The sequence below is a fragment of the Schistocerca serialis genome, chromosome 5 (assembly GCF_023864345.2).
Source record: "Schistocerca serialis cubense isolate TAMUIC-IGC-003099 chromosome 5, iqSchSeri2.2, whole genome shotgun sequence".
Taxonomy (NCBI): Eukaryota; Metazoa; Arthropoda; class Insecta; order Orthoptera; family Acrididae; genus Schistocerca; species Schistocerca serialis.
This window is the reverse complement of record NC_064642.1, coordinates 317102988-317117412: the sequence shown is the minus strand read 5'-3', so window position 1 is coordinate 317117412 and position 14425 is coordinate 317102988. Positions and strand designations below refer to the sequence as shown.

At 43.1% G+C, this 14425-nt stretch overlaps 1 protein-coding gene across 1 annotated transcript in view; it reads right to left on the bottom strand.

The window, feature by feature from the left end:
* Positions 1-14425, bottom strand: part of LOC126481920 (neuroendocrine convertase 2) — a 1488910-nt gene that overhangs the window by 1413718 nt on the left and 60767 nt on the right. The window lies entirely within an intron of this gene.

Sequence of the window (14425 nt, the reverse complement as noted above, 5' to 3'; positions counted from 1 at the left end):
GAAGATGCCCTACAATGAAAAATTGTAATTGGTTGCGTAAATTGACGAAGAAATCACAAACCAACAACTGTAATAATAAGTGATTAATTATTAACGTCGCCATTTACATAATCAAATACGATTTTTCATTTTAGGGCGACTTAGGTCTAAGAATACGACGATGTGTAATATTTGTCACACACTGAACAACATTTTAGATTGGTCTGAAGATGGCACGCTAATGAGCCAAAATCGCCAATCGATAAAGAAAATTTGCGATCTTCACATATTATTTTTATCCACATACGTTAGATCAACAGATCACGTATATCCCCATTGACAATGTCAAAGAATTATCCTGTAGGAAGAAGTAACGCAGTAAAACTCTCTTAGCAGGACGGGGAACTATTCTAGTGACGATACGAGCCGCACATAGAGAAAACCACGAAGCGACGTTGGTATACACTAAAGCGCCAAAGAAACAGGTATAGGCACGCCTAGTCAAATGCAGGGATATGTAAACAGGCAGAATACGGCGCTGCGGTCGGCAACGCCTATATAATACAACAAGTGTCTGGCACAGTTGTTAGATCTGTTACTGTTGCTAGAGTGGCAGATTATCAAGATTTATAGTCCACCCACGAGCGAAGGGCTACAGCATCTCCGAGGTAGCGATGAAGTGGGAATTTTCCCGTACAACCATTTCACGAGTGTACCGTGTACATCATAAATCTGGTAAAACATCATATCTCCGATATCGCTGCGGTCGGAAAAAATCCTGCAAGAACGGGACGAACGACGGCTGAAGAGAATCGTTCCAGTGTGACAGAACTGCAACCCTTCCGCAAATCGCTGCAGATTTCTGTGATGGGCCATCAACAAGTGTCAGCGTGGGAACCATTCAACGAGAGATCATCGACATCGGCATTTGGACCCGAAAGCCCACTCGTGTACCCTTGATGACTACACGACACAAAGCTTTACGCCTCACATGGGCCAGTCAACATTGACATTGGACTGTTGACGTCTGGAAACATGTTGCCTGGTCGGACGAGTCTCGTTTCAAATTGTAACGAGCGGATGGACGTGTACGGGTATGAAGACAAGCTCATGAATCCATGGACGCTGCATGTCAGCGGGGGAACTGTTCAAGCTGACGGAGGTTTTGTAGTGGTGTGGATCGTGTGCAGCTGGAGTGAGATGGGACTCCTCATATGTCTAGATACGACTCTGGCAGGTGACACGTACGTAGGCATCCTGTCTGATCACCTGCACCCATTCATTTGCATTGTGCATTCGGACGGACTTCGGCAATTTCAACAGGACAATGCCACGCCCCACACGTTCAGAATTGCAACATAGTGGCTCCAGGAATATTCTTCCGAGTTTAAACACTTCCGCTGGCCACCGAACTCTGCAGTCATGAATATTATTAGGCATATCTGGGATGCCTTGTAACGTTCTATTCAGAAGTGATCTCCATCCCACGTATTCTTACGGATTTATGGACAGCCCTGCAGGATTCATTGTATCAGTTCCCTCCAGCACTACTTCAGACATTAGTCGAGTCCATGCCACGTCGTGCCGTGGCACTTCTCCGTGCCACGGGAGCCCTACACGACATTAGGCAGGTGTACCACTTTGTTCAAATGTGTGTGAAATCTTATGTGACTTAACTGCTAAGTCCATCAGTCCCTAAGCTTACACACTACTTAACCTAAATCATCCTAAGGACAAACACACACACCCATGACCGAGGAAGGACTCGAACCTCCGCCGGGACCAGCCTCACAGCCCATGATTGCAGCGCCCTAGACCGCTCGGCTAATACCGCGCGGCTGTACCACTTTCTTTGGCTCTTCAGTGTAGGGTAGATTATTACAATCCTGCTCCAGGGAACGAGCATATAGGCAACTGTGAAGCTGATCGGCTGATCATGTGCTATTGTGGTAAGCGTCTATATAAAATGAAGACTTTGAAGCCAAGAACAGGTGACAAGGTGTTGGACGTTCATGCCTCCTTCACAGGACGTAAGGTAGGAGGCTTACCCCCTCTGTAAAGTAATATTCTGTACTAGGTCTGACGATAGATGCATTTTGTCCAACAGGCGACTCTGTAGTACACAGTATCTACAAGTCTCCCCCCCCCCTCTCCCCCGGCCAAAAAAAACCAAGTCCTCAATTACGATTGCAGCGTGGTCACAGAGAGTAGACATCGGATGCGTGTCGTCCATTCAGATCATTGTAGACCAGGTCACTGATCACGCCTGGGTACGGTACAGTCCAGCCGAACAGCTACTGGAAATGTGGATCGCGCCACTTAACGAAGGCCGGTGGGAGTGCTTCCCACTAGCATAATAGTGCTTATTATGCTACGCGGGACATTCACCTGGGGCTCAATGAGGGCTAGTGGTAGCATTCCACAGCTCCATCACAGCTGTACAGTACGCGAACGTTATTGCGAACCACCTATATCCCTTCTGCATGTACAGCTGCATAAAACCTCCACAAGCGGAGTGTACTTTGTACTGCTACTAGTCATTTCCTTTTATGTTCCACTCGCAAAAAGAGTGAAAGGAAAACGACTGACTATATCCTCCATACGAGCCTTAATTGCTCTTGTTTTATCTTCGTTGTCCCTACGGCGAAATGTACTTTGGTGAGAGTAAATCGTTCAGCAGTCAGCTTCAAATGCCGGTTTTCTAAATTTTCTCAATAATGTTCCACGAAAAGAAGTACGTCTTCCCTCTACAGATTCCCACTTGAGTTCCCGAAGCAGCACGGCATTACTCGAGTGTTGACCGAATCTACCGACCACAGATCTAACAGCCCGCCACTAGAGTGATTCAATGTCTTCCTTTCATCCGACCTGATAGGAATTCCAAACACTCCACCAGTACTCAAAAATTGGGTAGTACTTGCGTTCTATGCTCGATATCCCTTACAGATGAATCACACTTTCCTAAAATGTTCCAATAAACCGAAGTCGGCTATTCACCATCGCTATTACCTTCTTTACGTTTCGTTCCATTTCATATTGCTCTGCATGTTACGTCTAGATTTTTAATCGACATGTTCTGCTAATACTGAATTAGAACATTACGGTATTCTTTTTCCTACTCATCTTCCCTAACTTACTTTTTCTCTTACATGTAGAGTAAGCTGTCATTCATTACACCGACTAAAAATTTTGTCTGAGTCATCTTGTATCCTCCTACATTCAACGACGACACCTTCCCTTACACCACAGCATCATCAGCAAACAGCCGATTGCTGCTCACCCTGTCGATCAGAACATTTACGTATACGGAGAACAAGAGCGAAGGGCAATCCCATTTTCCATCTTGGCTTTTATATAATCACTGTTATTTTCATCACTATCAGCGAAATTCGGCCTTTAGACATTCTGTGTTGTGTCCCAGGTACAATCTACCAAATGGAAAGTCGGAATTGATTAAAAATTAGAAGATTTATTCTGAAAACAATGTGAAACATAACTCAGCGTAATCACACCTGTATAGATCCGCGGCTTAAGTTCACCTCCAGGAAACAACACCACAGTAACAGCGTCGCGGCTGAAAGGAGATCTGCTCCGTCCTCCAGGAGGCCCACCAGACGACGCCACTTAATCGCGTGGGGCTGCATCCCGACTGGCTCCGTCGACTCCAGCGGTATGACTTTGTGGCGCCCCCACTAGGGCAACTTTTCAGGCGGTTGTCTATGATTGATAAGTACCGAGCTATTGTATCAGTATATTCTGAAAGGAATATGACTGGTAGGCAATCTGAACCGCAACCTTGCCTTTTTAAGCTGCTTCGCTACGCCGAGGATATCTACTTCCACGTTACTCACGTTGGCAGTCGTTCTTCGTTCGAACTATGGAATATTTACTTCGTCTTCTTTTGTAGAAGAATTTCGGAAAACCTTCTTCAGTAACTCTGTTTTAGTGGCACTGTCATCAATTAACATCAACATTGCTACCGTGTAGTGAAGACACTGATTGCATCTTACCGCTGGTGTACTTTACATACGTGCAGAATTTCTTTGAGTTTTCTTCCAGATTTCGAGAGAGAGTTGCGTTGAAATAATAAAAGCATCTTGCATCTTGCATCTTGCATTGAAATTCTGGCTAAATTTCCGGTTTCTGTGCAACTTCGACAACCTTGGAGATTTTGAGTGCTTTTAAATTTGGATATATAAGGTTATAATGTTCTGAGTCAACAGTGTAAGTAAAGAACGGAAAGATTTGTGAAAAAGAAGCAATGCAGAGGAAACATTGCTAGTGATTTAACTTCAAAATGCACTGATTGGCCAAAAATCATGCGAAGTTAGTGGCAATCGAATTGTCCTGCTGCTGAATCCTATGCGGTGCATTTCTCTCTGTACAGTCACGGCAGAAATTAATTCCTGACGCCAGTATTCAAATCTGTGGCGATCTGATCGTTGACCATTGATCGCCCGCTATGCATCCATGGGGGTTAGGTGAGTTCCGTGGTCGGTTAAAGCGTGTGGAAACATTGCTTCTGCAGGACTGAGGATTCACCGTAGTCACTACCGACTGTCCTGTAATTTCCCATATTCTGTGACCCATCCTCGTGTGCCAGCTATCATCAGCTCGCACCGTGCTGGCTGGTTCATTACGCAACTGCGTGTAACAGACTGTTCAGATATCGTGTTTCACCCGCGCCAAAAGCTGCATCTAGTCGCAATATGCGAGAGTCATACGCGACACAAATGAGAGCTTTCTCCGTTCCCTTTATATTTACGCAAACAACACAGCATGTTATTTCACACCAAATATCTGCATGTTTCTGTTCTGCATATAACCGAAAAACTGTGTGTAAAAAGCTCTTCACCAGATGCGTATTACACTGTTCCACGAAACACAAAAATGACATAATGATTTGCCGGTGAACCCCTCACTCTTCAGGATTATTCTTCTCACTCGTTAGAATTTGTGTCTGCTTACATATTAGACGAGACACCAGTAAATTCTTGATGGGAGTATTTTCTAACTGTTTGGTTTGCACTGTTCCTATTCCATGCCGAAACAGGCACACAGAAGGCTTATTGTTATCATATATTTTTTACGATATATCATATAGTAGAACTTTGCGTGGATTATAACACTTCCGTCCTAAGGCTCTTTTATTGGAGGGTACATTGCATCTGCAGATGCTAATAAAATAGTTTATATGGAAACAATGCAGATCTGCTTTGAACATTTTGCACATATAGCGCTGTACCATCTCAAAAATCATCACAGATATACAAGTATGTTAAACATTGATCTAAGGGAAGTCATATGAAACACATCGGCCGATGCTCTCGATATTTCTCATTCTTCGGCAGCTGCGCTTAACATGACGTGGGAGTGTTAATCCTACTCCTTGCAAACTAATGATAAACCTGTGATAACGTATTCGAAGGATATCACCGCTGTTCATTACTACACCACATTACCTTGCATTTTGCTCCATGCCAGGTAGGTTTTACGCAAGTACTCTGAGATTCTCCAAATAATACCTTTTGAGTACCCACATCTCAACGACCTACACAGTTACTTGCAACCACTCTTAAAGCGCTACATGCATTACGCCTTACGTAACTTATGTACGAGGGTCGTTCGGTAAGTAAAGCAAGCAGGTTTGTTTTATTCAAGTTTCCAATACAGCATATTATTCCCCACTCTTTTGGCTACAAAACCGTATTTTTCCAACATAATTTCTGTTCAGGTCTATGGCTATGTCCCACCTTACTGAGAAGGTCCCTGTGCGGGAATGGTACCACTCTACTGGTCGACGTCGGAGCCAACGCCTTGCTGCATCAGTAACTTTCCCATCACAGCTTCCCGCAGTGGGCCAAAAAGATAGAAGTCGAAAGGTTCGAGATCTTCAGTGGGATGAATAAGGAAGAACGGTCCTATGAAGTTCTATGTGTGTCTGTCGGTTCGCAGACTGTGTGATGCCTTGCGTTGTCAAGGAGAAGGAGAAGTTAGTTCGTATTTTTGTCACGACGAACGCGCTGGCGTCGATTCTTCAATTCTAAAGTTGCAGGAGTCACAGCTCTGCGCAGCCTGCCGTCCCGCGGGAGAACGGAGATGTTTGCGTGACCTTGTTGCGGTGACGTCAGGCGCCTCGCCCAACGACTCGCCGTGCTTTTGTTCACTGTCAGGTCTCCGTAGACATTCTGCAAGCGCCTATGAATATCTGTGACTCTCTGGTTTTCAGCCAAAAGAACCTCAATGACATCACTCTGCTTGGATCGCACCTCCGTTACAGACGCCATTTTTAAGACTGCTTATAGCGCCTCCGAACTTGGAACTTCATAAACCATAGAGCTGAAACAGAAACATTCCACGGTGTCCTATAACAAATTTGGTATGTTTTCGACCAAAGTTGGCAGAGGAAAATAGAGTTGCATTATTTATTGGACGCACCTCGTACCACATATTGTGTCGGTCACATCAGTTTGTATTTGCAGATGCCTGACGTTACAGTCGTTTCCATGTATGCCTATTAAGTCCTAGATCCACTGAAATACTCCTCTAAAGTTTCTGCGGAGGACTCTCATATGTTATATGTCCTTTCTAAGTTAAGATCCTAAAAATACGGAATCTCCTTTAGAAGACCATATTTAAACCGTAAGTTAAAAAGTTTTGTAGCTGTACTTAGTGCTCAGCACTTACAGACTCGTTTCGTATAGAGGTCTGATGAATTCATTTAAAGTCTACTCAGTTTATTTTGTTCCATGAGCTGTCACAGCACTCCACAGCTATACAGGTCTCAAACGGCGTTAACAGACGACTCTTGTCATGGGACGCAAAATACTTTACTTTCGGACAAAAGTAGACTAATTACCGAAACAGTCTCCAAGTTCCAGAAAACGTCTAGCGTAGGTTCATAGCGCAAGTAAAAGGTAAATTGGAACACTTCGTTTCATCTTGATGAATGAAACAAAGGAATGTGCCGCAAGTTACTGCTAGAAAAATAAAAAAAAAGTGTTTGTGGGTAATACAGGGGTGACGGGTCCTTGAAAAGTACCCGTCGCGACTAAACTTCTGTTTATTGTTCCAACAGAGTGGCACGTGAATGGTTGCTTTCACAATGAGAATATTTAGTTTCAGCATTTCCTTCTTCATAATTTCTCTTGTTGACTTACACAACTCTACCAGTGAAATGAATATCTACTTCTCCATATTTTTTTTTACATTGCATCTTACAGGTTATAAACAAAGAGACCTTAGAATTTGGTCTCCCGATAGCATTGTAGATTCAGGTGTCACGCCAAATCGTAATTATTGCTCGGGCTATCACCGTTATCAGAATGCCACCAGCCCCACTTCGACCAGGTCGACGTTGGCCGCTCCTGTAATTAGCAACGCTCGATGACCCGCTGACATCAGGCACACACGTGACTGCGTAAATGCTCTGACACCGCCCGCAACTGTCGTGTAATATATAGATCGACCGACTCATGCCCTGACGCCGAACGTCCCTGAAACCTGACATCGTAAACACAGCTAACAACACTTCCTTGTACAAAAATCGCATCATTTTTCGTTCAATTAAGCTGCCGCTATGTTGTCATCCGTCTAAATCAGAGTTTGCCAACCTATGCGATCGATACTACTGCCCTTGAACAAGACCAGATAACTCCGCCCCCCCCTAGCAAACCCCCCAAATTATACACACACACACACACACACACACACACACACACACAAACACACACACACATACATACACATACACCTAGCTTAGCAGTGAAAGCAAACTTAACTCGTCATTCTCAAAGACAAATTAATATCCGTATTTTTAAATTGATTGTGTAATATCTAGTGAACATTAAAGCAAATCAACTTGCATACGATATTGTCGAAATCATTATAGCTACATCTACAACTACATGCCTACTCTGGAAATCACACTTAAGTGTCTGGCAGAGGGTTCATCGAACCACCCTCACACTAATTCTCTATTATTCCACTCACAAACAGCGTGCGGAGAAAATGAACACCTATACCTCTCCATGCGAGTTCTGATTTCCCTTATTTTATTACCATGGTCGTGTCTCCCTACGTAGGTCGGCGTCAACGAAATATTTTCGCATTCGAAGGAGAAAGTTGGTGAATGAAATTTGGTGAGATGATCCCCTATCGCAACGAAAAACTGCTTTGTTTTAATAATTTCCAACCTAAATCCTGTATCATGTCCGTGACACCTCTACCCTATTTCTCGACAATACAAAACGTGCTACCCTTCTTTGAACTTTTTCGTTATATTTAGTTTGTCCTATCTGTTTAGGATCCAACATCCCACAGCGCTATTCCAAAAGACGCCGGAAAAGCGTAGTGTAGGCAGCCCCTTTAGTAGATCTGTAGCATCTTCTAAGTGTTCTGCCAATAAAACGCAGTCCTTGGTTCGCCTTTCCGACAACATTTTCTATGTGTTTTTCCAATTTAAGTTGTTCGTAATTATAATTCCTAGGTATTTAGTTAAATTTATGGCCTTTATATTCGATTGATTTATCGTGTAACCGAGGTTAGACGGATTTTTTTTAGCACTCATGTGGATGACCTCACGCTCTTCATTATTTAGGGCCAATTGCCAATTTTCGCAATGCACAGATATCGTATCTAAATCATTTTGCAATTGGTTTTGATCTTCTTATGACTTTACTAGACGGTAAACGACAGCTTCTTTTGCAGACTAAGACGGCTGCTCAGATTGTCCCCTAATTCGTTCATATAGACAAGGAACAGCAGATGGTGTATAACACTACCTTGGGAAACATCAGAATTCATTTCCGTTTTTCTCGATGTCTGTCCGTCAGTTACTACGAACTGCCACCTACCTGACGGAAAATCACGAATCCAGTCACATAATTGAGACGCTATTCGAGAAGCAAGCAATTTGATAACAAGCCGCCGGTGAAATCCTGCTGCATATCGACGTTAATGATATGGGCGAGTTATTTAGTGGCTTACTCCTATTGCCATTGTCGAATATTGGCGTGATCTGTGCAACTTTCCAGTCTTTGGGTACGGATCGTTCGTCGATCGAGGTGTTGTATATAACTGTTAAGTATGAAGTTAGTTCATCGGCATATTCTCAAACAATTGGTATACCGCCTGTACCGGGAGACTTGCTTTTATTAAATTACTTCAGTTTTCTTCACTACTCCGAGGATTTTTACTTCTGAGTTATCCATGAGAGGCTGCTTATTAAACCAACCAAACAAAGAGATAGTCGTCGAAATCATTTCTAAGTATTTCTACTGAGAAGACTCAGAATGTGACAAATATCAAGACAGCTCCGTAACAGATGACAGCAGAAGAAGGGAAAATTGGAAGACAGATTTAAATAGTAAGAGAATGGATAGAAACTGCATGTTTTATAAAAGAAGCAACGAAAACCTGAGTAAACAAGATAAATTCAGCGTGTACAAGATGTACGACCGAACTAATATGTAAGTCATTTACGGTACAAAATCTTGATCATCCTATAGATTTCACTTTTCAAAGAGATTTGGCGTCCATGAAAAATGTATTTTGTTTATAATTTAATTTTGGAAAAGAGTATTAATAGATTCTTCAGAGTATAGCGTACTGACATAAGGACCATAACTTTTGTAATGTCGACCGAAATACAAATATATATTGCTAAACAAACTTGTTGGTATCACAATTTTCTGTAAATTCAGGATGGAATCGGAAGTTTCGGTTGATTCAGAAACCCAGTTAACTTGGTTTATTGGCGCGTGGAAGGAATGACTTTCGACAGACCTCTGTATGCGCTCAAATTTCTCTTCTTTTCTTGTTATGGTAATTTCGCGAGATGTATCTTGGAGAAAGTAAGTTCTTCTTCGAACGTACGCTCCCGGAATTTCAAGAGTAAACATCTCCACGAAGCACAACGCTTCTGCTGTAGAGTCTGCTCACTGGAATTTGTTGAGCATCTCCGTTGCTCTCAGCCTGCGACGAAATGTGGCGCTCTTCGTTAGACCTCTGCCTCTTATACTTAATGCAACTTTGTAAGCATCCAAGACTGAGGAATATTACTCAAGGATCGGTCGTACAGACGTCGTGTAAGCCACTTCTTTCTTGGATAAATTACACTTGCTTAAGTACATTAGTCTGGCATCTCCTTTTCCTATAATTACATTTATGTGGTATTCACAATTTAGGCCGCTCTGGACAGACATTCTTAGGTATTTCAAGGCCGATACTGTCTCCAGTGACGTAATGCTTACAGTGTAATCTAACAGTAACTGATCTCGTCGCCTACTTGTGTTAAATACGTCACATTTCACATCATCTGTCCAAACAGTTGGGAGACTGGCTTAATTCTTGACGTAGCGACGACGGCGGAATGACTAAGTTGGCGGCAATGAAGCAACAACTGTAAACAACAAATGTGCATTCGAACAATCAATTGAGAGTTGGCATTGTGCTGTACGTGCAGCCGTAGTGTATAAACGTTTATGTGTAAAAAATTGTAGTGGAGCGACATTTCTAAATCAAGTGTCGAAGACATTCTCCAGAATGTTTTGAAGTAAGTAAAAGTGTGTGCAAAATTTGTACTGGACATCTTGACTCCAGAATGGAAACAACGACACATGCACACCTGCCGCGACTTGATTATAACGACGCAAAAAATCATCACGGCTAAAGAGTCTTGGTGATATCAGTGCGACCGTACCACAAAACGACGAAGTGCAGATGAAGTGTCAACTCTTTTGCGACATAACCGACATTTAAACCAATGTGACACGAGAGTTGAAAAACATCCCAAAGCCCAACTTTTCTATGAGTTTCGTGTGGTTGTACGAACATTCTGTGCGTTGTACGTAAGTGGCGGGAGACTGTGTAGCACCTGAAGCAGTAAAACCACACCATCTTAACTTTCCCTACTTTTTATTAACCCAGCACCTAAAGTTTTTGTACTACCGAGTTCTTCACGCTCAGAGTCAACTACCAGTCTTCCGCAGCACTTCCTGCATTTCTCTACAGCCATCTGACGCTGCATCATTCCCATAGACCATACGATCGTCTGCAAAAAGCCTGAAAAAACTTACAGAGCTATCCAACAGATCGTTTATGTATATCGTAAACAGTAACGGCCTATAACAATCCTTTGGTGTACAGCCGAAATTACCTTTACAGCTTGCATCGTCATCTCGTTACGAACAAAGTTCAAAAAACTGGTTCAAATGGCTCTGAGCACTATGGGACTTAACATCTCTGGTCATCAGTCCCCTAGAACTTAGAACTACTTAAACCTAACTAGCCTAAGGACATCACACACACCCATGCCCGAGGCAGGATTCGAACCTGCGACCGTAGCGGTCACGTGGTTCCAGACTGAAGCGCCTAGAACCGCACGGCCACACCAGCCGGCTACGAACAGAGTATTAAGTTCTATTTGCTAGGAAGTCCTGAAAATCCAGTTGCAAATCTGGTTCGAGACTCGGTAAGTTCTTATTGTTCTGTCTAAACGACGTATGAAATTGTATCGAATGCCTTCCGGAAGTCATAAAACAGTACGTCAGCCCTGGCGTCTGTATTTATAGGCTCTGAATTTTGTGGGCGAACAGAGGAATCTGTATTTCTTAAGAATTCTGCTTACTGAATGCACACAGTCTTTTTTTTTTTTTTTTTTTTTTTTTTTTTTTTTTTGCACGTTACCAATTTTTAAATGAAAAATTGTCCATACAATAGGAGTTATTGAGAAGAAATGATTTGAATTCAAAACTTACCCTCTTGAGGTATTTCACGTTTGAAATATTCCGGGCGCAGAACACTCCCTCGACAAAACATAAGAATAAAGTTCTGTCTGCATTTGCTGACAAAATGATTTTTCTCAACTTAACACAAATGGGCTTTTTTGACCGATACTCAACCTCAACACAAACAATGTTTAAGGGTATTGATAACCTGTAAGTAAACCTTAGGCTAAAGGGAAAGTTCACTGAATGCTTGATAACATAGTCCTATTATGGGGCACCTAGAAATATTCTCCAGTCCACCCACTAGACTGAACACTCTGAAGTATGTAAGTCTGTTGGCCGTTGTCGCTGATGTTAAAATCTTCTGGGTCATTAGGCAGCGTCATATTTCTTCTAAAATGATCGACGTTACAACTCCTTTGCTGGGATCTTCCTCAGGATCTTCTTGTGTCCATTAATGCTAGAACAGCGGTAGTGGACACCAGAAGATCCTGAGAAAGATCCCAGCAGAGGGATCGAAATGTCGATCATTTTAGAATAAGTATGAAGTGGCCTAATAACCCAGAAGATTTCAACTCTTCTCTGAGATATCTTAGTCAACGCTCCCAATGGCAGGCTAAGTCTGAACCGAATGAAAGGTTCCGATAAGATCGGTATAATTTCAAAGTCCCTTCAATCTCACCTGACGCGTCTGACAGTCACGAATGATGGCGACGGTTCTTGCGAGCACATCGCCGAACTTAGTACTGCCCACTAGGGGAGAATGCGCGTGCGGTTGCTAAAGGTGCTGGGTCCGCCGCTGAAAGCACCCACTGACTGGCTGCTATGAACTGCCTGCACCAGGGCCGTGTGGTCGTAAATACTCGCATGTCGCTGATGTACTTCCATTCGATTGGCCGCACGTGTCACGGAGGATGCATCAAAAGGTCCGCAGCAGGAGCGACCCATCTCGCGCTTGTGCGCGCCACCTGTTTTCGTGTCTGGTGTATGTGAAGGCCATCTGCAAGTCGAGCTGCAACATTTCTTGGCTCTATGGACTGTGAAAGCGTTGAGTCGCAGGGGCTGTGCTTGTTCCAGCCCGCCTGGCAGAGATGTGTTGCAGAGTGCCGGCCGCACCTGATGACTTCCGCGACACTCCATTGACACTGGGCAAAAGATCTTTGTTGATGCATACTGGATTCCTTTCTGAGCCAATGAAAGCTTTTTAGCAAAGGGTCATAACGATCATTTCTTCTTCTAGTATTACAGATATGGATATTACCATTCTTGAGGACCACGTTATTCCTTAAAATAGTAGTCCAGTTCGTTAGTCACTGTGCCAACTCGCCGCGCGGGATTAGCCGAGCGGTCTCCGGCGTTGCAGTCGTGGACTGTGCGGCTGGTCCCGGCGGAGGTTCGAGTCCTCCCTCGGGCATGGGTGTGTGTGTTCGTCCTTAGGATAATTTAGGTTACGTAGTGTGTAAGCTTAGGTACTGGATGACCTTAGCAGTTAAGTCCCATAAGAATTCACACACACACACACACACACACACACACACACACACACACACGTTTTTACTGTGCCAACTCGCCGCAATGCGGTATGGAAGTAATCATAAATCTCCCTTCGTACATAGTATGGACGTTTCTTTTGTTTTAGTTTCTATCGCAACTGCTACAACTTGTTCGTATACCACCTCACCTACAAATGTGCAGTTTGCGTGTCTTGTTGTTGCACGCAAGTTACCATTCAAGTCCCAGCTAAAGTCGGCCGTTTTTCTCAGTATAAAATAACCTGTGATAAATTCATCGCAGTGAAGTGCAATAAAATGAGAGCATTATCCTTTGCGAACGGTGACCTAAAATGTACACTGTTATCAACGGCACCAATTTCTTCGAAATTAAGGTAGCTGATGATCAAGACATCGAATGCAATGATTTAAAACGGCGATATATCGTGACAGGTAACTCAGTATCTCAGTGAAATCGCGTTAGAGAAGGTCAGGATTAACATCAGGTTTAATTTGTAGATGTTTACTCAAATCACCGCATGCGATTTTCATGGCGATTATTTTGAACCTGCTACTCCAGCCTTTCCCCAATAACATTACGTAATTAGCGAATTATATCGTAGAATAAGTGCACCATCAGTACACATACTTTTCAGATAAATAGGTTAGCAGGGTCCAGATGGAATCCATGTGCCAGATTAATGACTGTTGTTCTAACACCCGTCACGTAGTTTTATCTGGGATTTCTGTGTTAGTTCCCCTTATCTGACTCATAAACACATATCATTAAGACACAGAAACGCACAGCACAAATTTCACACGATTCACTAACAAACGAGACGCCAATCCTTAACTTACTCGTAAGTACTGGAAAGACATTCAAACGCTGAATTAACGAAAACCCAATCATGCTTCCCACATTATCCTGTCCTTACCGATTCTTTGGAGAACCTTCTTATTTCTCCAAATTTCCAACACAGCTCTATACAACCGTATCTCAAACGTTTCGATTATATTTTTTCTGGTTTCCCCTTAGTCCACGATTCTCGTCCATACAATGCTGTACTCCAAACGTACATTAACAGAAATTCCTTCCTAAAATTAAGGCATATGTTTAGGCATAGTAGACATCTGCTGGCCGAGTATGCGCTCTTTGTTTGAGGAAGTCTGCTTTTCACGTCCTTGCGTTGTCCGTCAGATTACTCTGCTTCCACGGTAGTAGAATTC